The sequence below is a fragment of the Nipponia nippon genome, unplaced genomic scaffold (assembly GCF_047370975.1).
Source record: "Nipponia nippon isolate SJK-2023a ecotype South Korea unplaced genomic scaffold, ASM4737097v1 scaffold_28, whole genome shotgun sequence".
NCBI lineage: Eukaryota > Metazoa > Chordata > Aves > Pelecaniformes > Threskiornithidae > Nipponia > Nipponia nippon.
The window spans coordinates 4168264-4191389 of NW_028262345.1; the positions used below are offsets into that span (position 1 = coordinate 4168264).

The 23126-nt window shown below is 43.1% G+C and overlaps 1 long non-coding RNA gene across 5 annotated transcripts in view; it reads left to right on the forward strand.

The window, feature by feature from the left end:
- Window positions 1-23126, forward strand: part of LOC148054993 (uncharacterized) — a 121198-nt gene that overhangs the window by 25679 nt on the left and 72393 nt on the right. For all 5 annotated transcript variants that reach the window (XR_015706080.1, XR_015706082.1, XR_015706084.1 and 2 more), the window contains exons 2-6: window positions 997-1073; window positions 1762-1874; window positions 4363-4431; window positions 5922-6028; window positions 14341-14465. This is a non-coding gene — a long non-coding RNA (uncharacterized LOC148054993). The remainder of the gene's footprint in view (window positions 1-996; window positions 1074-1761; window positions 1875-4362; window positions 4432-5921; window positions 6029-14340; window positions 14466-23126) is intronic.

Sequence of the window (23126 nt, forward strand, 5' to 3'; positions counted from 1 at the left end):
TCTGGCCCTTATCCCAGCCTTTTTGAAAGATAATCATCGTTCAAAGAGAGGTTTTCATTCACTATAGCATACACTTTATATTTCACTATGTAATGTAACCTTCCATACACGCAAGGAAAACAATTTACAGAGCTAATTGCTGAGCTCTGCAGATATAGTACTTTAAATGGGTTATGTTAGATAAGAGTTTATGTTAAAAAAGAAGAAATGTTCTAGAGGAAAATTATTGTTTAGGGAATATTGATTTGCATGAATTAATGTTTTCATTTCAGTTGATAGTTAAAAATGGATACTTAAGCTAAGCCACATTTTTAGTGTAACATAAATGCTTCATTAGTTATGAACCTAGGGTGTGAGCTTAAGTCCATTGTTTGTTTGGTTGGTTTTTTTAAGTCTTCAAACTTCAGTTGGCATTGGGTCAAACTATACCAAAGATTTTTTTTTCAATTGAAAAAAAAACCTACATGGACTCAGAGATGGGAGGATGCTTTGGAGTTCTCATTGTAACTTAGTTATTCACTTTAGACAATCCTCTCCACCCTTCTGTCTCAGCCTACTTATCAGTAAAATTAGGGGCGGTGTTAATGATCCTACCTAACACAGTTATTGTAGAAATTAGCTGATGAATATTTGTACAATAAAATATTTGTACAGAGGTGGTGTATTACATGTACTGCAGGAGCTGCCATCTGTCGCACGCATGCATCTCAGTTTTAAAGACTGCAGCAGAGATTCTGGGCTTGGGAAGTTAAGTAACTTTTGCAGAACTCAGATTTTTTTTTGTGTGTGGTGTTGTTTTTATTACTTGTTTCTTATAGTTTAATTCAAAATATAGCCCAAATCTGTAACTGCTGTCAGTTGTGGCTTTATTGGCCCTATAGTTTGGGGCTATAGCACAAAGTGTCTATGTAAAAGGTTCAGCGCTCTTTAGAAGGTCTTAGTAATGAACTAGACATAATGTTTGAGTTTAATTTAAATTTGTTTTCTCCCATGTAGCTGAGTGTTGGTGACAGACTGAGAGAGAAGGAATAAACCACAGCATTGTGTTTTAAAGCAACCCAATGGAACAAAGGGTATGTATATTTATTTTCCAAAGTTCTCTTAATTATCTTGTAATTTCTGTGTCATGCTTACCTTGGCTGTGTTTAAAGGAAGGTTGCAGATTCACATATATCTAAAGAAGAAGAGACTAAGGATAATATTCCCATGAGTCCGGTCTTAGGCAATGAAAGTAGAAATGTGAATGTGGAGCTGTCCTTAGTCAGTGGAGCATCGGGAGAGTGGATCCAGGCTCCGAAGGTAGGAGTCCAGCTGTCCTAGTAGTCAGCAGAGCCTTGAGTTGAGGGCTCACAGATTCTGCGTTAGGAAGCACTGCTTCTCTACAGGTAAGGTAGATGCCTGAAGGTCGACAAGTACCTTGAGCTACCTACCTTCTGCCGATGTAGCTCTGCTGATTTCAGTAGACAAACACTGGAGAAGGCGTCGCAGCCCGCTCTGACCTCAGGCATTGTTTCAGCGAGAGGCTCTGGCTCTTGATTAACTTGTACTGACAGGCATGTCCACTGCGGTCAGCTGGACTCTCCTGCGCTTACCAATATACTGAAATACCTGAATTCTCCAGGCCTAGACTCACACTCTTTTTAGGCATATATCAAACTTCCAGCATGTGAACAGAGCTGGGCTCTCCAGCAGTCAATGACTCAGTACGATGTGGAGATCACATCAATTCCACTGATGAGCGTGAATTTCCTTCTCTTTCAGGATCTGTCAATACTGGTGAAGTCCTTTCTGTGAACCGCACAACAGAAGCTGCTGTCCCAATTCATGGTTGCTCCTTCCCACTGGCAAACAGCCTAAGGAGGAGCTGTTTATAGGTGAGATGTTCAGCATCCAGTCAGCTGAAGTGATTAGCTTTTTGCTCCTTTCTATTAGAAGAGCCTTACCAATTGTGACTTGAACTGATAATTAAGAGCTCAAAAGCTTTATAGCCCATTGCTGTATTTGTACAGTATTTGTACAAAAGTACTATAAGGCTGTGATGTATTATACAAGTCCATTGCTTCTGCATGGTTATATCTTTTTTCTCTTTCTTCCTCTCTTTCTACTCTGTGAATTTTTATTCTTTGAATTACCTCCTGCTACATCTTGTGATTTGTTGCAGCTAAAATTGATCTCACCTGTGAATTTAACACTGTAACTCTAAAGGCATTACTGTGTCTCTAAGTGAGTATCAGTATGGTACTGGCACTTGTGTGGGTCACTGAAAGAGAATGAAGAACGGCAGGGTGGGCTCAGCGTTGAGTAATCATGTATGTGGAGATAATTCAAAGAACTAATCAGAGATGGACATAAAAAGAAGTTATCTTCTGGAATGCAGAAAGTTAGGTAGAATGAAAAGCAAACCTGAAAACAGTGAATCTGTTTTACATCAGTGAAGGCAGAGGATACTACCCGGGGTTAATTTGGCCATGGTCAGTGCTTGGTGCTGCAGATAACATGAGTTCCATAGCAATGAATTTTTAACTTGAAATTCCTGGGTGCAAGCGTGCATATTAACTGGAAAATGGACTTGAGTTTCACTGAGATCATTAAAAACTAGCTTTATTTTATTTTCTAACCCCCCATCCTGCTCAGAAAATGGACTTATTTTTGAAGTCCTTAATTAAGGATGAAAATTCAGTGTTAGGCAGATGCTGTCATTTTCTTCCTACCCCTCCAGCAAAAACCCACGTGTAATGTGCTGCGTTGGGCTCTGAGGCTCTAGGATGGGTTGTCAATGATATGCATCTGCAAAACCTGCAGCACATGCCCAGGGACTTGTAGTCAGATGAGTCATATGTTGCATGGGCCAAGTTTAATCCCAGAGAGAATGTTACAACACAGGAAGAAACCCCTGAAAATAACAGGAATTGGTACAGTATTTGGGCCATAAACACAGGTTAGAACAGTCTGGGTATTTGCTTTAATCCTCTCTGATTCTATTTTGAATTGCAATGTTCCTACTTGCTAAACCACTTTCCATTTTTGCTCTGTTTTACCGTGACATAAGGAGGAGGGATATTTTGGAAACTGGAAAACTGCCACTTGCACCAGAATGGCATGCCACTAATTTTTGCAGTTTTTTTGAACTGAGCATTGCCACTCTGAAAGCTCTGTCAGCCTCTTCTTCTAGGATTCCCCACAGAGATCCCCACCCTCCTACAAGGCAGGACATGCCCCAGGTTACAGGACTTTTGTTCCTTTCTCTGCAGGCTGTGCTGCCTCACCTGCTTCAAAATCAGGCATTTTGAAATGCTGAACTGAATATTTGAGAGGATGAGGGAGTTTGGATTTATGGGCTCTTCCTCCCTTAGCCTCAGCAGAACAGATTCAGTGGGCGCAAACATTGCCAAAGGATCAGGAGTGCGAACGCATCCTTAGTGTAGACAGGATGAAAAATTACTTGGCAATGTGTATTGATGTAGTTTAGCATCATTTCAAGCAAAGATCAAGCAAAAGGGTCCAACTTGCCATGAGGCCAGTCTCCATGAAGGCTTTGGCTTTGTGGCAGCGAGGTGGCAAGGAACCATCTGTGTAGCATGTGGACTGGGTTGGAAGAGAGGTGCTTGTGACAGTCCTAGCCAGGAAAATGCCTGATGATGGACATTTCAGTGGCTGATGTTGCACAGTAGCTCATGATTAAGCAACCTGAATGATAGGTAAGAGCTGAAGATGAGGCTTGATTTTTTTTTCTTTTTTTTCTCCCAGTATAATGAAATATTACAAGGGTCTTGCTTTGCACCTTTGCTTACTTATGCTCTGCCATATATTTGGGTGTGGTTTAGCAGGCATGACAGGTAGCCAGGTTGAGGGAGAATGTCAAAATGTATACAGTGACATAGTGAAGCCTCTTTTGTAGAGGGGTAAACAAATCTTACTTCTACTTTTTTTTTTTCCTTTTCCCTTGAGCAGAAATTTGGGAAAGTCATTTAATGTCACCTAGTGAGTTTTAATGGAGGCTTGGAAGAAGAAGAAAAAAAAACCCTCCTGTGTCCGCTTGTTTCCTAGGTACGCCACATTACCCACAGCTAGTCTCACCACTCCCAGAGAAAGTTTGTGTAAGTCCTAAAATAATTTCATTCCGCTGGCCCACAAATATTCCCATTTGGTCAGCCTTATATAGAGTAATTACTGTTTAACATGGCACCGCAGCTGGGTCAGGGCTTATTTTGGGTTATGAGTTATAAAAAGCTGTTTGTAAAAAAAAAAAAAAAAAAAAAAAAAAAATTAAAATATTACTATGTTTGTCGGTCTGTCATTCTAAACAAATGAGTCTAGAAACTTGTTAGTTTACTTATTCTTTTTTATTTGTTTTGCTTTAAGAGTCAGCATTCATGACAGCACTGGCATTAGTACCAAAGGCATCCAGCCACCTCATCCTGGCTTATTTAGGTATGTCTGCACTTCAATTACAAAAAATATAATTGTTAGGTAGCCAGGTGTTGTGGTGATATTTAGCGAGTATTGTGGGGTGGCACAGGCTCAGGAAAAGGGGTCAAGGTTTAACCAATGGAGACGTGGGAAGTTCATTTTCGTGGGCAGGTGATAGGTGTGATGGGTGGGAAGAAGCGTCTTGAGGGAAGCATCTTGGCTCTGTGCTCTCATCCAAATAGGTCTTTGCATTTTATGTGCCTGAAGTGCTGTGCGCGGAGCAGGCAGTTCATTCCCACAGCTGTGCTGTGGTGTAATCAGCATTTTTTCAGACCATGCCACGTCCAACATCAAAGTTGCTTCTAATTTTAATAACTTTGATATATACATATATATATGTATGTATTTTATGTTTGTGCATATATGGATATATATGTATGTGCACAGCTAGAAAAAAGGAAAATATGGCTATGTATATACATGTGTCATTTCTTACCTGCTACTAAAATACAGGTGTCTCTGTGGGAAGCAAGTTGTTAAGCTGTTTATTGTACAAGAGTTCAGGAAGTTGAGAGTATTATGTTCACTTATACGATTTCCCATGCTGGGTTGGTCATTTCACCTCAAAAATTAGCATCCCAGTCTGTTTCACAGAAAACCCCAATATTTTTAGTAATCATAGAAAAGAATGTTGTCCACTGGGACAGAGCAAGAGGCTGTGGTTTGGTTGTCTTTTTGTACTTATTTTATGGCCTGGGACAATTCTTAGCACCCTTCTGTGTCTCTGTTTAATAGCAAAATGGGACTAATAACATTGAGTTACCTTGCACAGAACTATTTAAAGATGAAATTGAAGTTTGGAGACCTTTTACTAGCCTTTGGCTTCAGAGTAATAGAGCAGTTATAAGATGTATTCCTGTGGCTTGGCTTTATTAATGGTATGAACTTCTTGAGAAATTGTATTAATGAAATGGAGCTGGGAAACAAACCAGAAGCAGATAAACAGAAATCAAATCCCTTCATGGGCAGTTATACAATGTGCTAAGTGAGGATGGCTGTATCCTTAGATTTTTTCTCATGAAAAATTCTGAGATGCATATGGAAAATAGTTTCCTCTCTATAACAAAACGACAAGATGACTGACATTTCAGTAATTTTTAAGGCAAGACAAATCTGAAAAGAAATACATGGGGAGTTATGAAAATCTTTCAAACTGGAAATCTGAAAACAAAATTGAATCTGGGAACACACGCTGTTGGCTCAGAAATGGCTCTCAGGTTTCCTGGCTCCTTGTTCTCTGTCAGCTATGCCAGACATGTGGCAAGTGGCGTCCTGGAAGCCCTGAGGTCCCAGCCTTGGACCAGAAGCAGATACATCATGATAAGCAGAATTGGGGTGGGGAAATAGAGCTATGGACACAATTTTTCCTCCGCTTGGGCTTGAGGTTTCCTGTCAGGTCATCCATCATATTATTCCTTATATTCATGTATTTCTTACTCCTTTTACCCCAGACTGTGCCTGCTAAGTGTTGGAGGTGAAGAAGTGCACACCCATCCTCTTTGCCTTTCTTGCTGAGGACAGGTACAACGTGGTCATTCAGGACTGAACATATTGCCAGGTAAGGGGGCACACCTTCCTCCCTAGGTGGTGGAGTGAGCAGGCAAAAATGAACTGACCACCGCGATAGTCGTAGCAGCATAGGCTATAACATACCAGCTCTGCCTTTCTGTTGGATATTTCCTACATGTTCATGGTAAGAATCTAATTATTTTTCCATCTACAGCAAATCTAATAGGTCCAGATAAATGTTGTTGTGTAGGCACTAACAGTAAGGAGAAAACAAGTTTGATCCCAGGACGTCAGGGACCAAATCTTTTCCATTGTAGGTTGCTTCTTGAATTAGTCTGAAAGAGCTTTCATTTTATTTAAAAGGCTTTTATTGATCAAAAAGGCTTTGTTTATAGGCTCTATCTTCTTCAGTGGCTGAAGCAGGCTTAACTCATGATAGGAGTTCTTATTTGAGCTCATTTTTATCATCTTGGTTGTTGCTAAATTTTATGCTTTTCTTCTCTGTAAAGGTATTGGGAAAAGAGGTACATGGTTTAGAGACACAAAAAAAAAGTGTAGGTTTCCTTTCAGTCCATTAATTTTCTTTCATGGAGCTCTGTACCAGTTTGAGTGCACAACTGAAAGGAATCAAAACACAGACATCTAGACTATTACATAAGATCAAAAAGAGAACAGATTTGTTTTGAAGCTGGCTATAATGTATTTGTCCGAAGTCATGAACATTTTTGAGAGCTCAGAACATTCTTCCTGTTCTGCCTCAGGATGAAACTTAGATCATGCAAACTGCAGTGAGATCCCAAAAACTTGAAGCCGTTTAAGTAACTGTAGACCTAATTCAGAGTCCTTACTGAGTGAGGCGAAGCAGGGATTTGAACCTGATTTTTATGCGCGCTCTTTTCTTCTCTTTCCTCCTTTTAACTTGAAGTTCCATCTTCTATTGAAGAAACCATCCCTGTGGATTTCATAAAAATGGATTTATTTGAGTCAGATGCTTAGGATTTTTTTAACTGACCCAGTGTTTTGTGTCCAACCACCCTCACCCCTGAAAAAAACAAATAGATTGGCTGTGGAAATTTCCATAGAAAATTTTCCTGTGTTTTGCCTCATAATTATATTATTTTACAACAGTTTAAGTTATAGCTCTTCCTAACAGAACCTCTGTATAACGTAAAGGACAGAAAGCAAGTGGACTGTCCAGGCTAGGAAGATCTAGTATTTAGGGGACAGCGTACATCCAATGTATGTGCATCCAACTGCAGTGGATGGCTTTGCTGGGTTCATTGACCTCTCATAGTCTGTACACATGTCTATTAGGAACAGGCTAGGAACTGGACTGAGCTCCTTCTGCTGCCAGTCACTCGCAATCCTGAACAGAAAAGGAAACACCAGTTTTTCTTCCGTTGTCCGGATGCTGACTCACCTGTGTGGTGGAAGAAAATAGCCAAAGGGTTGCTATTTCACCAGTGTCCCAGTGTGCCTGGGGATATTTCATCAGCTGCTTTACTTGGGCAAGTTAAACTGCAAAGCTTTAAGGCCTGAGGCCAGTTCAGTAGTTACTCACACTTAACTTTGTTATGTGCTTGATGCCCTGGTGTCTGAGGTCCCCATCACCGATAAGTAAGTTTTATTTTGCGGTTGGTTTTAAAGCCATTGGCAACATCAAGTTCTTCTGCCTTCGTGTTTCATTGATGCATGATGTCAATTCAAGGCTATTTTGCTTGTAATTGGAAACCTGTTCCAACTCATCTGCCTCTTCTCTGCGTCTGGTTCCAGGCCTTGACCTGGTCTGTGGTAGGACCAGGGAGCTGTCCCACTGCTGCTGTGTTCGCTGCCCGATAATGGGGTTTTGGTGGGGTGGGGAGACCCAAGCTGGGGATGCTGCAAGATGAAGGAACCACTGTTCCTGAATTTCTGAAGGCTGGCAGTGACCAAGCAGCACTACTGTGGTAGCTGACTGTCATCGGCCATCCTGCTTCAAGCCGGAGAAACTTTCTCTGGCCTTGTGGAGTGTTTCCGTGCTCTCTGCCTGCCCTAGAAGGCCTCCAGATGCCTTCAGACCAAGCAACTTTCTAAAAGCTTGCTGGAGGGGGCATCACTTATGGTACTGCACGAAAGAAGATTTCTCCCCTGCTATACACCTTTCCCTTATTTTCAGAACTGGCTGCCCTAATGATTACCCATGTTGGTGACACTCGTTCAGACAGGCTACCAGAAAGGAGGTTTGCTCTGTGCCTCTAGATCAGTGCTCAGGCAGGATGCTGATGCTCCTTGAATCGTGCTGGTTTGCCTGCAAGGTCGGGATCTGAGCTTCTCATCAGGTAGAGCCTGGCCTGAAGTTCGGGACTAGAGCGTGCAGCAGCTGCCTTTTGCTGACAGCTCACTGCAGTGCTATTTTGCTATCAGTCTGCCATCTACACTCACCTCTGCGAGCATGGCCAATACAGCTAATCCGTGCTTATCTGAATGCAGAGACATAGGCAGCAAGAGATTTAATGCAAATGTAGCATCGCGCAGCCCTGTTCCTTCTCGCAAACTATTGATTACGTGTCTGATTTGCTCTCCCCTGATAATAGGCCATAGGCAGAAGCCAATAGGGCGAGGAGGAGGAAAACCTGTCATGATCATTCGATGCAGCTGGTGAGCCAATGAGAGGAGAAAGCCCGGGGATTGGGCTGGGAGAGAGCAAGGGTGGGGGAACTGTCTTAGCAACAGCAGAAAGCAACTCTTTCCCCCTCCCACCCTGCAACCATGCTGGAAAGTTCCTGATGATGTTCCTTAATGTATTTGTCTCGCTCATGCCAAGTTTGTACGTGATTTGTGTGACTTTGCCGCATGTGCCGGTTTACCCCTTTTCTCCATGATCCTTTGGAAAGGGTAGAAGGGAATCTTTTTTTTGTCTGTCCTACTAAAACCAACTTGTGAGCTCAAGGTAAAGGGATCTGCTGCTGGATTCATTGCTGTGCAAGCCCTGAGGACAAAACTGAGTTTTGTATTGTCTTTTTGTGGTTGGTGTCTTCCTCTTGACATCTCTCCAAGACTGTTGTTGAAACAGTCAGTTTCTTGCCAGTCTGTTGTTATAGTGCGAGCTGGACACCTTCTCATCTCTGCTGAAGAGTCCTTAGATGAAACCAGGTGAATCCTTGTCCTTCAAAATCCAGATCACTTTGTCAGGTTGCTGGGCTCTCTGGTCTGGGAATTAGAAGAAAAGCTTTCTCAGTTGAGCCCTCCCTGTGATCTGTGGGCTGAGAAAAGCCAGTCCAAGGCACCATACTGCTTTGCCTCTTATCTTTTATCTGCCTTGCAGCAGGAAATGTTCTTTCTGTCTCTCTGTCTTTCTCATGGTCAATCTATCATTGGTTTAACCAACCGAAAATGAAAATGGCAGTTAAATTTGTCCAAACCTTTTGAACATTTATTGGAACCAAACATTGGCACTTTCAGCACGCCCTTGAAAATGACCTTCGTTGTTCTCCTCTCACCTGCTGCCGCCTCCTGCTCATAAGCATTCACACGTTTATCTCGCTATTTGCATGCTGATAATAGACATAGATTTTGTTAGTCCTGCATCTGTCGAGACGGCAGGGACAATAATAGAATCACCGTTGGGACCAATATATATTGGTCTTAGGAGTGTGTCCAATAATGTCTGGGTCAGGGAGCCTTTAACTGCAGTGTCAGGGAATTTAGTCAGCTGTCATCGCTTCTTAATTAAAAATAGCTGAGACTCACTTACATTCCATTGCTGTGCGTTAGCTCATTTGTCATCTTGTCCTCTGCTCTCCAGCAAACCCCCTAAACACCTTCAAAACCAGACAATGGGTAGAAATGCATGCAGCAGGTAAGAAGACAAGGGAGCAGAGAGCAAATAACCTGTGCCATAAGCTGCTCTTTGGGTCAAGAGTTTGCAAGAGTTTAGGAAAGGGGGTGGGGATACATAACACTGCAGTATGAAATGTACTGTATGTATTTTATATATATAAAACTAGCCTCTGCCCAGGCATGTGTCAGGGAATAAATCAAACAATAACTGTCCTAGGGTTACAAGAAACTTTCCTTGGGGACAAACCAACTTATGTTTTTCCATCTTGAGTTTCCAGCATCTTCCTCTGGTCCAGTACTCTCAAAGACAGAATGTTTTTTGAGTACAATCCAGTCAGAGCTTTCCTACGTACATAAGTGATTGGATTCCTAATTCCTTGCTAAATGGAATTTAGTGGTATCTGTGATTGCTATCACCTTCCAGTAGGTTTCACTAATTTATTTATGGTATTCCTAAGGGGACAGGGAGATGGGAGGTTACACAGAGGTTCAGGAGCCGCAAAGGGAAATAAATAGCATGCTGTAATATCATTACTGAAAGAAAATGTATCCCCCTCCCCCTGCCAAAAAAAAGGAATTTATTGTGATTCTAGCTAATGCTTAGAGCCAAGGGACAGTTTTGGCATAGGGAGAATTTTTCTGACTTCCTTTTTACAAGTAAATAAGAGGTGGAAGGGCATTAGACCGACTAACTTCCTGAACTGGAAGTTGCATCCGGATTACCATATTTAATTGCCTGTGATTGACCTATCTTCCATGAATTTTGCTAATCCATTTTTGAACCCGTTTATGTATTTGGCCTCCACAGCATTGGGTGGTGATGAGTCCCACCATTAAGTCACATATTGTTTGAAAAAGTTCATCCAGGATGTCCTGTACAATGCTATCAATCTGTCCAGTGAGTAGATGCATGGCTGTTGCCAGGGCTTCAGATTCCCTCAGGCCAAATCGGTGAGAATTCCCCTTGAGACCGCATCCATCCCTTGCACTCGGGAAGGGAAGCAGCACCAGACCTCCTGTGCTTCACCACCCAACTTGGGCTGCAAGGGACCAGTGTTAGCTCCCCATAGGGTGGCTTCTGCAGTCCCACTACTAAATGGTGATTTTTCTGGCCATACATAGTTATTTCCGTCAGGACTGTGTTCCTGCTGACTTGACTGAAGATCCCGTGATACTTGTTGATGTTCTAAGAATGTTGTGTTTCCTGTAAAGGGGAAATTCTCATGCAGCTTGTGGGATATACCTGGATTAATTTCAGATGGTCTCTTCAATCTGGTCAGTTTTTTCTGAGTCCAGGTCAAGAAAGCTGTAGAACAGTTTATAGGAATCAACAGGGAAGCCCACTGATTTGAGTGGGTATTGTTTGGGGATTTTGAGTTACTCTGGGGTGTGCTGGTACAGGATATCAGAAGCAACAGGTAAAAGCTCAGCTGAACCCCAAAGCGTCAAGCTAAGGATAGACTTGCACGTTAGTAGAGACATTTTCAGACTGTGGATTTTTTTTTTAAACTAATTAAGCTCTGATGACTTCAGCTGTATTTTCAGCCTCTGATTAAGGCCATGATACTAATTAAACTCTTGAATTATTAAAAATGCAAATAGTCAGACCTGTGTGCAACAGCAGACTTGTGTTTCCATGCTCCAGGACAGCAGTGGGATTATTTGGCAGAGTCCCTTGGGGTGACAAGTTTTTCTTTTCCTTTTTTTTTTTTTTTAAAATGGCTGCACTCCTCTTGATGCAGAACTAAAAACGTCAGCTGCTGGGGTAAATGTCTCAACTGCCTTGCAGCTAGACAAGTAAGTTTGATTAAAACACAGCAAAGTTTTGGAAGGAACTCTGGGTCTCCTGACATCCTGACTGTGGCATTTTCACTGACTGGGCTGTTGGGATTGAAATACCATCTAGTCCTTAGAGAGTGAGTCTGCTTTCAGTAGTAAAACTCTTGGAGCTGCATTTAAGCTACCTACTTTGTTGTCATAGTTCAAGAGCATAATAAATTATTTAGACCTCTAGCTGTCCTCCCAGATCCTATCTCTCTGGCATCCCCTACGATGATACATGCACCTTCAGTGAGGCGTATATACCAGGAGGTCTGATTGTGGCCATTGCTTCAGTACAGGTATGTTTTGGTAGTGGCACTACTGAACAGCAGGGAATCTAAAGGACGTCTTGATCTCTTTACTTGTCAACATCTTAGCAGGCACCAAGCACCTCTTGTGAGTAATAGCCATCCTTGTGTACAAATACATCTTTTGAAGGAGGATTTTTGTAATCATAAGTAGGGCTCATCTCCAGATGGATAGTCCTGCAGAGGTACAATTAGCTGGTCTTTGAGGTAAGATAGAGTTCTGTAGGCTGCGAGTTGGGTGAGCAAATATTGCCTTTTACTCGCTCACCAGTGTCGCCGTGTACCTAGATCATGGAAATTTCTGTGTTTATTATAAAAGGTTTTGCACAGCTCCTGAGCCAAGAGCTCCAGTGATACCCCGAGTACTACTTCTGCATCACTGCCTATACCCTGCTCAGTCTTCTGGATATGCAGCCCTTCTTCTGGTTCAGGCAGTGGCCCGTGGGACTTGGAAGTGTCTGTCCCATCCTGTAGCCCTTTTGCCTTGCCATTATGGAGGCTCTGCTGGGTCTGGCAGTGTTTGCAGCCAGTACCAGCTGGGATATTAGAGGGCTATGCCAGTAGGCAGTCTAGTTACAACCTGCCCAGAGGGAAGTTTCTTCCTAGTGCCTATTTAGTTCATAATAAAGACGTAAATTAAAAATGTACACAAGACACTATTCAAATGCGTCAAGTGCACGTCATAGTGAATAAACTGGAACCCTCGCTGGTGTGAAGTGACAACAATTTATTGGAGTCACTTATCAGATAAAAATGTGACCCAGTGTCTACAGTTGAGTCCAGTCAATGGCAGGTGTGATGGCAAAGCTATGTAATTTTCTGCTTCCCCTCTCGACTGTCCTTTTCGTATGTTAAAACAAAGAAATAAGTGGTCATTACTTTACCTATGACAACTGATTTTTTTCATCCTCCTGCTATAATGGGCTGCAGGTGTTTCACAGCCAGCCCAGGCTAATAAGGACAGACATTCTGGCCACATGCCAAAATTATAAAACTGTCCAGGGAGAGAAGAAAAGAAAAGACAAGGGGCGGGGGTGGGGGTGGTAAGGAAAGAAAAAGCAAGCACGGGAGTCACTCCATGCTGAGATTTTGTACTTTTGTGTCTCCTGAAGTGAATACATCAGTCAGGAATCAAAGGTTTGAAAAGTCATTCAGCCCCTCCAAATTAGAAGGCGAACCATCTGCACAATAGGATGGAGCTCTCCTCAAAGGCTGCAGGCCAGGGCTGATCTCAGTGACACCAGGGTAAGCCTGGAGTATCTCCTCCAGAGTTACAACCAGCACACCCGGGATCTCAGATTCTGGCCTGGTGCATGTGTCTTCCTGCCAGAGTAGCGTTTTGGACCCAGCCCTTTAATGTTGTATCACCATAGTGACGGGGTCCTCTGCTCCAGAGCTGAGGAGGAATCACTGTGGGGTTGTCCAACGTTAATTAATCCCTTTTAGGCAAAATTTGAGCTCAGTGGAAACTGCAAAGACAAGGCAGCCCATTCAGAGCTCTGCAGCCTCTCACCCTCTTTGGTTTTAGCAATATGTCTTGCCTGCAAGTCCCATGTGCCACAGCAAATCCCTTGTGTTTCCTGGAAGTTAGAGCAGTGATGGAAAGTCAATGGGAAGGAAAGATATGCTGTATGAGAAGTGAAGATACGCATGTGTCCTTACAGCTTTGCAGATAATGCTGTTTGGAAAGCCTGGGCTGTGATGCAGGCTTCCCAAGGTGCTGCATTTTTGGGTGTGAGCCAAACAGCAGCCAGGATAACTGAGCACAAAGGAAGAGCTGGATCTGAGGCACTGGCTGGCTTAGAGCATTTAGCTTGAATGAGGCATTGTAGCTAATGGCAAGAGATCAACATCTCCAAAGGTACCTCTCTCGCTGTTGATTGCATGAGTGCCTTGGGGATGTCCGTGTCCAGGCCTAAGGGCATGTCCATGGGGAGAAAGAGATCCCAAAGCTAGTCCTGACTTCAGTTAGCCGTGGCACAGGGTCACAGAGATGCTCTGATCCCAGTAGCTACACTGCTCATGTAAAACCAACCGGAATGCATTTTCTTCTGTGCTGCTCAGTGTTTCTGGGTCTGGATGAGCTTTCAGACACAACTGGAGTGTCCAGAGTGCAGAAATACCCCTGGGCCACATCCTGAAAGATGCCAAAAGACATCACCCAACCCACCAAATGGTTTGGGGTCCAGATATCATAGTAATGGACACATCTGAGGTAAATTTACTTCACTGGATTTAATATGACAGATCACAACCATAAATTTCTTATCCATGTTTGTTTGGAGCCAGGATTTGGTTCAGGCCAAGTGTTTTGTTTTGCTTTGTTTGTTTATCTAAGATATGTTTTTGGATGCTTAGCAGGAAAAAAAAAAAAAAAGCCATAACTGATGGATGTTAATTATGTTCATTTCAGATCTCCTTTTGGCAGCTGGATGAGAAGGGAATGCCACCGCAAAGTAAGGATTACTGAGGCGAGGTTCAAGTTGTATTCAAAGGAAACACAAGTGCTGTGCATTACACATACCACCACCACGACAGGTCAGTACCTTTTCCCTGGAGTCACTGTCAGAGTTCTGTGAGTAGCATCCGTGATAACTAGGTCAGACCCTGCATATGGATTTACAGGTGATAAAAATGCCACAATTGAAATTCGCTTGTATCAGAAAGGAGTTACATAGTTGTAAGGCTTAAATGATTTTAAAAATGGTACTAGAACAAATGTTTTATAGTAAGCAAATGGTTGATGAAAAGAAGTTTCAGAACGTGCTTTGTAATGAGGCAGGCTGAGTCAGTTTTGCATTTTCTGCTTTTTTCGATGGCCTTTGGGTTTTTGCATTAACCCAACTAGGTAGTTTGCTTGGAAAAGTGTGCGAATTCTGGCTTGTGGTTTGCAAAGTGCTGAGAACACTATGACATCTCTGAAAATACAAATAATAATAGTGGTAATGAACGGCAACATATCAAAATCTTTTGTTATGGCTTAGAAATCCATGAATTCTTTTGCTCTCTGATTCACCCCTTGAAGTATCCTGTGCTTTGATTTCTGTCTTTGGATGCCAGTAATGTGCAGCTAAGATCTGGGGCAGTTCCTAAGCAAGTGAATGTAATTTGTTTTCTTTGAAAGAGTTTCAGATAGGGACAGATCTGCAGCTGGTGCAAACCTGTGTCTTGGGTAGCTTCAGGAGAAGTTATTCCCTAATCTGACAGTCAGGATTTAATTCTCCTGCTTAGAAGTTTAAGTTCCTTACAGTTCCCATAACCAGAACTTGGTTTTAGGATGACTTCCTGGTGCTTTGATCATTCCTTTAGTTAACTTCAATGTGGTTTATGCATATTCAGCTTCTGAGAAACCAGGTGCCAGTGTAAACCATTCATGCTTCATATTTGTGGCTTACTTTGAGACTGAAAACTTTTCAGGTGCATAGCATTTTATAATGCACTAGAGCAATTCTTATTCTTTTGTACTGTATGTGCAAACTCCCTTAGTCGCAGGCTGGTTCTGTCTAACGTTAAGCATGTGGCTGGGCTGCCTGGGTCACGGTCCTATGCTTCCCAGCACACCTTTGGGTGAGTGGAGAGAAATAAACGGGTGCAAAAGGCGACTCAGACTTCAGGCAGATGGAATATTACTCTGAAAGTGTCCATCTCTCCTGCTGATCATGGGGAGAGCCGAGGGCGTAGCAGAAAGGGGACAGATTCGGGGCACTGCTGTGCAGGCTTTTAAATGTGCTGCAGAGAAAGATACCAGATCTCTGTATGGGGTGTCCTGGTTTGGGAGCTGTTGTGGAGATGGGATACAGAACCACATATATGTGGCAGGGACATTACTTCATTTTCTTTTCTTCTGAAGCTTATCTGAGGGGAGGAAACTGTAGACGTTATCTTTTTCTGAGTGGAAAAACTGATTTCAAGTACATATGTTTGAAGCTAGCAACAGCGTGAGCCAGGTTAACTTGACTAAATAGGCGTATGAGGCCACAAAATCTGACTGAGCCTAATTAGAAACCAGGATGCCTCCCAGCACTTAAATGTTTCTTTTAAGATCATGATGAGCTGACAAAACATATTAGTGAGAGGTGGAATTGGTATGAGCCATGTTTGGCATTTTACTACTTAGTGGCAGCAGCAAGAGGCCCTATATAGAGATCAGAACCACACGTGCACAAGCCTGGATTAATTCACCCCACCTACTTTTTGTTGTTTAATACCAGTACCTAAGTTAGTTGCACAAAGCTCTCAGAGTTGATGGGGTGGGCTGAATCACCTTTGGAGATGCTGCTGATCTGCTGTGGCGCCCAAGATGACTGTACTCTTAACAAGGGGTCTCAATTAATTGCCTGCGCATTGCTGGGATGAAAGCAAGCCAAGGTATGGTGTCCACTCATCACAGTGAGACAACACATGGCCCGAGTAAATTGAAAAGGAGAATATCAGGTTCTCATGAAATGATTTGTAGAGAAGAGGCATTGCAGTCTGCCAGCTGTCAAATGCTGCTGGGTAGTTTGCAAGCAGGGGTGAGGATTTAAAGAGTTGAAGGAGGGCATGGTAGTAGTTTTATACATTTCTTTCCAAGGATTTATTTTGCATTGAGACAGTGCTCTTGTTACCACTAGCCTGAATTCCTCTGCTATCCATCCTGCACATCGCATTAATACAGGCAGTGCAGTGCCTCTGTTTGTGGGATCAAGCCATCAGCACTGGAGCAGGGCCGTAAAACTGTTGTGCCTGAGCACAGCCAGGCTGCCAGCGAGAAGCCGGGCTGATTTATGCTGGCTGACGGTGGGACCTATTGCCTACTAAATTCAGTCCTCTCCAGTCGATGCCAGCAGGTGCTTTGCCGATCTGGGCACTGCCAAGCTTCCTCCTGCTGTTCTCCTGAGTTCCAGTATTTCATCTTTGCTTGTGCTGCTGATTTTAATCCCTCTGCCTCGTTCCCAGCCCTTGGTGTCTGTTCAGAGACTTGGTCTCATTTGCTGTTGTCCTGGTGCCAGAATTTTAAGTCCGAGGCGGTGGAGCCGCCTCTGCATGGGGAGGACTCACGCTCGCTGGCTCCACCGTCTGGACCTGGCCCCGAGCAGAGAGCTCAGCAACCCCTAACAGGTCCCCTTGCTTTCTCTCCAAGAATATGATTAGAGGTTTGAAACTGAGCAGACAGCTGGTATACTCTCCCAGGGCAGCCTCTGTGTCTGGGCCTCCGTTGTTTTTGTCCAAATCATATCTGATTCCTTTCCAAAAGCGTTTCAGTCTGTAAAACCAGACCAGGTGCCTTTGGTTGTACTCATTCCTGAAATACCAGCTATGAACAAAAGCATTTTTGATTGGTCTTAAAATGGGTACGAAATTCATTTCAAACTGGGATTTTTTTCCCCAATTAAAGCATTTGAATCTTCCCTTATGCTTTCCAGATAGAAAACTGACCTTGTTCAAATCAGTCCTTGGTCTTATACACAATTTACTGCATCCTTTTTTACTACATCTTCAAAATTGCTTCATGCCACACTGCAGTCTCTGAAATCTGACCTCTACATATATTCTTTGCACCTTGACCTCTCGGGATTTTTACGTAGAGTAAAACTACCAGCAAGTCAGATGGTGTGTTTTTCTGCAATGTGCTTTCCCATTCTGCTCAGTAATTTGCCAGAAGAGTGGAAAAAGCAAAAGAAACCTTACCTTACCAGCCAAAATTGGTGCAAGTGTTTAAAAGCTCGGGTGGCCTCTGAGCCTTGGTTTAGTTCTGCATCCCTGTTAACTGCCAAGCTAAGTGTTTTGTCCTCCAGACTGTCCTTCATCTAAACAGCATGAGCAGTACCACTGGCACCAGGGCTACGGAAGGGCTCCTGACGCTGCCAAGGAGATGCGCCCTCGTTATGGAGCAGAGATCTGCCAACCTTCTGTGCCGGGGAGTTTGCAAACTTCCACAACACATCTGTTTTATTTTAGATCATGGATTGCACTGAGTAGTCCTTTTGTGTGCTCTGTCTCCAGCTACTAAAACTGGCTATGAAGAAGCCAGAGATAAATATGACAGCTACTGTTATAGAGTATCCCCTGGACACTACAGCCTGACCTGCACCCACTGTCTATCTTAACGTTGTCAGTAATAATGTTTATATTGCTGTGTCAACTCCATTTCTTATCGTGTAACCAGAGATGGGCCAAATGAACGTGGAAAGATTTTCTGTACCTCTGCATTCAGGGTCATTCAGAGGTCCACAGATGGAACAGGCACTTTGCCACTGAACTGTTTACCCTGACGAATGCCATGATGTTCTATGTATCATTCAAGGGGAAAATAATACTGTTTGAAATGACAGGAGAGCATTACAAGGGTAGACTGAATGGCATGACTGCATATCAGCAAGTCTGCCTACCCACAGTATGTGTTGTTACAGCAGGTTTTGCAGAGGTAGGGTCTGTCCACATTTCCCGTGGGACATTACCTTCCAAACTGCCACAGATTCTCTGCGTGGGTTCAGATAGCTGCAGTAACACTAACCGCAGTTTTGCGTACTGTTCATGTGCATTGTTAAATGGGCTTCATTTTGCATTGTAGAAATTTTTACACTTCAATGGCAGGGGAATGTGTTTGTGTATCTACCCCTGGATAAAGGTGTGTTTGCGTATGACTGTGTCAATGGTAATAATATGTATGGTAATGGAATATATGTCAATGGTAAGGGAATATGAGGGTTCCTGTACCTGGCATAGCGTTTGTCATTATCTGCCTGGGAGCGCTAGGTCCCAGTAAAGTGGTGTAAAGAGAAGAGCCGTTTCATTGCACCTCTGAGCAGCAGGTCTTTGATGCCTGAATCAGGGTTTCCATCGGTCGATCTTGTCTCCAAAGAGTGGTTATTTTGGAAAATGTGACCCATTTCATTTGTATTTAAGCATAGACACCAGAAAGAAGTGCTTGTGTCTCTAGTACTTGCAGTTCAGTTGCTGGAGTGTCACCAGTTCAAGGCATCACCCAGTCAGAGCCACTGGGAGCCCAGCTCTCCCTGCGCTGTCTCTGGACAGTGTTTGACTAGACTGCTTTTATCTCTCTAGTCTGTCTGTGGGAGTTGAATCTTTGTACAGAGACTGCATTGCTTGGCATCTAATCTGCACTAGTTGACTCAGTCAGCCTCAGAAGGCAAGGGGGGAGGGAGATAAGTAGGAGGAAGAAAGGTGGGAGTGGAAAATAACATATTTGAGGGGACAGCAGGAAGCCTGGGCTCATTCGCATCTTGGGAATTGCTCAGGACATGACCAAGTGAGTGTTTCCTGATCCCCTCTTTTTTTTTTTTTTTTTTTTTTTTTGTTCCCCTGTGGGCCAGGAAGAAAGGATGCCTAGTAGGGCATGGCTGGGGGAATCCCAACATGGGTGATGCACTTAGCAAATGTCACGAGGAAGCCAAGAGTCCCAGGTGGGTGGTAACCGTGACCCGCCAAGGTAGCTCAGTCGCAAAGATTTTGTTTATATTCTTTTCTGCGGTACCTGGATTTCCATTGAACATCAGCCATTCAGTCCAGTCCTTGCTTATATCTTGAGAGGAGTTCTCTGCATGGAGGATATTTTAATATACGTTTGCTTGTTATTGTTTGCTTTTTCTGTGGGGAGATGAATCAAAATGGCAACTCAATGAGGATCCTTGGTGAGGGAAAGAAAGTAAGATAGATTTCTAAAAGATGAAAAATGTTACTGTTTTTGGGTAAAAGGGTTGTTTCAACCTGCAGGTAATTTAAGAAGAGAGGCCATTGTGGAGGTGGAGCTGTAAAGCAGGACAGGAAGGAGAGGTGTACAGCTGTGTGTCTTTTCAAGTACTTCAGGACACTCCAACATAAAAGTCGCCATGTGAATGTCAGATACTGTTATCTATTATTATTAAAGTTGGGGATCTGCTCACACTTTTAAAGATCAATAATCCTACATTCTCTAAACAGGCAGAGCTGGGATCACAGGATGCTTATTGCATGTTCCATGTACTTCAGGAATTGATTATGTCTTTTCTTTGTCTGCCCTAATTAAATCAATAAATGGCCTTTGTAGTCACCTGTGTAGCAGGTGACAAGTTGAACTGCTTGAGGTCACTGAAGAGGGTATCCCGGCAGCCTTTGAAAAAGAAAAGGATTTTGATCCAGAATAGTCATGATGTCCTAGTTTCCTAGTCCCTCGGGCCAGCTTGTTCCTAGAACAGGGCCCTGAAAGCACATAGAAAAGAACAGAAGAGAATTGTCTTCTCTCAGGGATGATCTAAGAAATCTGGTATTTCTGTTGTCTCAAATCTTTCACTGTTTACTCCAGCTGTCACCTGTTTTGTTTCTTCTATGCTTCTCTTATTAACATATTAGTAATGCTGTGATGATTAGGTGAGCAGATTATGTGTCAATGTTGCATTACGATTTAGTTTCTAGTTGTACTGTAGCAGCTCCTGGGTGTAGAGGCATTGATGGGAACTGTATTGTGTAGGTTGCTGTATAAACCCAGTGCTTATTTATCAAGGTGCGATCATTTTAAGTGGAAGTGGGTAGAAAGAAATTTTGATTCAGATTCCTCTGGGTCCTGTCGTCATTTGAAATCCAGATCAACTCCAAATGGATCCAAATTTTACATGCAGTACATGTTTCAAATCAATTCAGCCCGAGTCTAAGACTGACACAGCCTCGTTCTCAGAGATGAAAACAAATGCAAATCCATGTGCTGTGGTTTGTTCTGCTGCATTAGCCTGTTTTTTCCCAGATTGATGCAAGGGCATTTGCAGGTGTTTTCTCTGTGGTAGTTGTCGTTTGACATCAGGTGCTGGCACGCAGGTGTTTGGAAGTGTGGCCACTGTGATTAGCAGAGCAGGGCTATGGTAAGGCCATTGCCATTAGCGGATTTTGCCAGCCTCCTAGGATGAGGGTGTGTGTGCAGAAACCTGACCCTTGTCATGTCCTTCCTTCCCTAGGACTCTCTGAGGTGGTTCATCATTCCTAGAACCTCCTGCCTTGTTCTGGCACTTCAGGATTACCAATATAAAATAAAGGAGCACTAGTAGGATGGGATTTTTTTTTTTTTGCTCGGGGGTATAAAAATGGTATCTTTTAACCTGTCAGTATGCATTTACAACACATCTGAGGTTTGAAAGAGGCTGTCCAAAAAGAAACCCAAGAGTAATAAGAGTGTGTTAGTAGAGCCAGTAGGCATTGAATAGTCTCTGTGGTGGTAGAAAAGCCTTAGGCTTCAACTGATTGCTAATTATGTGGCTCTATTCCTTTTTAAGAAAATACCATACAAGGTTTGTGAAGGAGGTAAAGTCTGTTAATCTGTGGAGAGTTACCAGTTTTTGGGTTGGTGGTTTTTTTCTTTTTTTTTTTCTTTTCTTTTTTCCCATGCCTCAATTTGGTATTAGAGACTGGGCTCTGGTTTTAAAATGAAGCCGCATTCCGAAGTTCTGCCATCCATCTCTTAGAGCCACTGTGTAAAGGGCACAAGTTATTCCACCTTAAAAAGAAAAGAAAAAAAAGAAAAAGGGAAAAAAAGCAAAACCCACGCTGTGCAGAGAGGGAGAGAGTTACAGAAAGTGGGCCCCCTGCTTTTTTCAGAGGGGGAATGTAAGCAGATCCTTGCTGAAACTGCTTCACTCAGCAGTTTTCAGCTTGTTTTAATTGGCCTGGCCTGAAAGAATTCTGAATGCTGTACCTGTGCCAATGAAAATGCAAATGTTTCCCCGAGACGAGGCACTTGGAGTGCCTGTGCCCCAGCTCTGATAGCAGCAGCAGGGGCATGGAGACATGTATGTGATGGGAAATGGGGAGGCCTTGATCTAACTCAGCTTAGGAAACAAAGGGCTGTGGAAAATGAAGCGTGAATAAGGCAGACCAGGGCAAAATGTAGGGTCCCTACTGGAAGTCTTGCAAACCCAGGAGCTTTTCTGTAGTGAAGTCTATTACCCTCTCACCTGGCGCTGGACTATTGGATCCTTTACTAATTTACAGGGGAACTTGATATCTCTTTCCTTTGTTTTTTTGTTTATTTGTTGATTTGTTATTTACTGTAGAAGGTCTCCTGTCAGAAAGAAGGCTGTTCTTTCAAGTGCAGAGATGCTGTCATCGAGCGCATCCTTACAGCCAGTGGGTGCGGTGGTGTTAGGTACCGCAGTGTGTCATTGGAGACTGTCTCGCAGCGGGAGAACTGAGGTTACAAACCGATCCCAGACTCTTGCTACATGCAGGAATGAATAGGGTGGGCAGGGAGATGCCAGTGATGTTTCTGCATGTGGAGCCTGGTGGCAAGGCTGCTGTTGAAGCAGTAGCTGATGAACCCTGCTTGATGGTTTGAGCTCTTCCTTGTCTGTGCTGCTGTAGCTCGGGACCCCCGGTCTCAAGGGCTGTTCCACCTCACATCGGAGCCGGATTTTATGCATGGCTCAAAGGGATAGCATTAGGGCCAGTGAATCAGACACTGACTGTGTCTACTAACGTGCTGGAGTTTGTTTTTAACTGAGAATTTTGATGAAGGAATCAAGTTGTTTCTCTGAACCAGCAAGATCTTTTCCCTGTCTATCTGGTGTAGCCTAATGCTCCTTAGTATTGAAACTTCAGCATCACCCCCATTTAATAATGGCTATTCTTTTCTAACTCCATACAAACTATTATTTGTGTTGCTACCTCAGCTGGTTACAGCATTTCCAAATCAGTTCAGTTGCACGGTCCTGTATCCAGACCTGATGCAATGTAAACTATATTCTCTCCCAAAGCATCAGCTCAGTTCTGGAATCAGAATTACTGGCATGACTGTCTTTATGCTCTAAGCTTGCCATTATCTTAATACATGAAAAGATGGTTGCTTAATTCTTTGTGTTTGTTTTCTGAGGCTTTTTTACAACAGACTGTCTTTCCAATGTGGAAAAAAACCCCCAAACAAACGGTTTCCATTTCACCTAAATTTGATAGTAACTCACACTGGGTGCATCATCACTAAATTAAGGTGGGTTTGTACAAGCATGGGTCTGGAACCTCCCCAGGTAGTCCCACGCCTGCCTTTCCCATATCCCATTTTTATGCTATTCATTCCCTTGAGATGCTGGCCCTACACAGAGTTGTCCTTCATCCCAAAACCTACTTTTTTGCATGCATTTGCATCTCCCTGAATTAGCTACATGACTGCAAAAAAAACCCCACAAACCAAACCACCACCAACAAAAAATCCTTTGAAACTATTGAGTTTCATGTATTTCC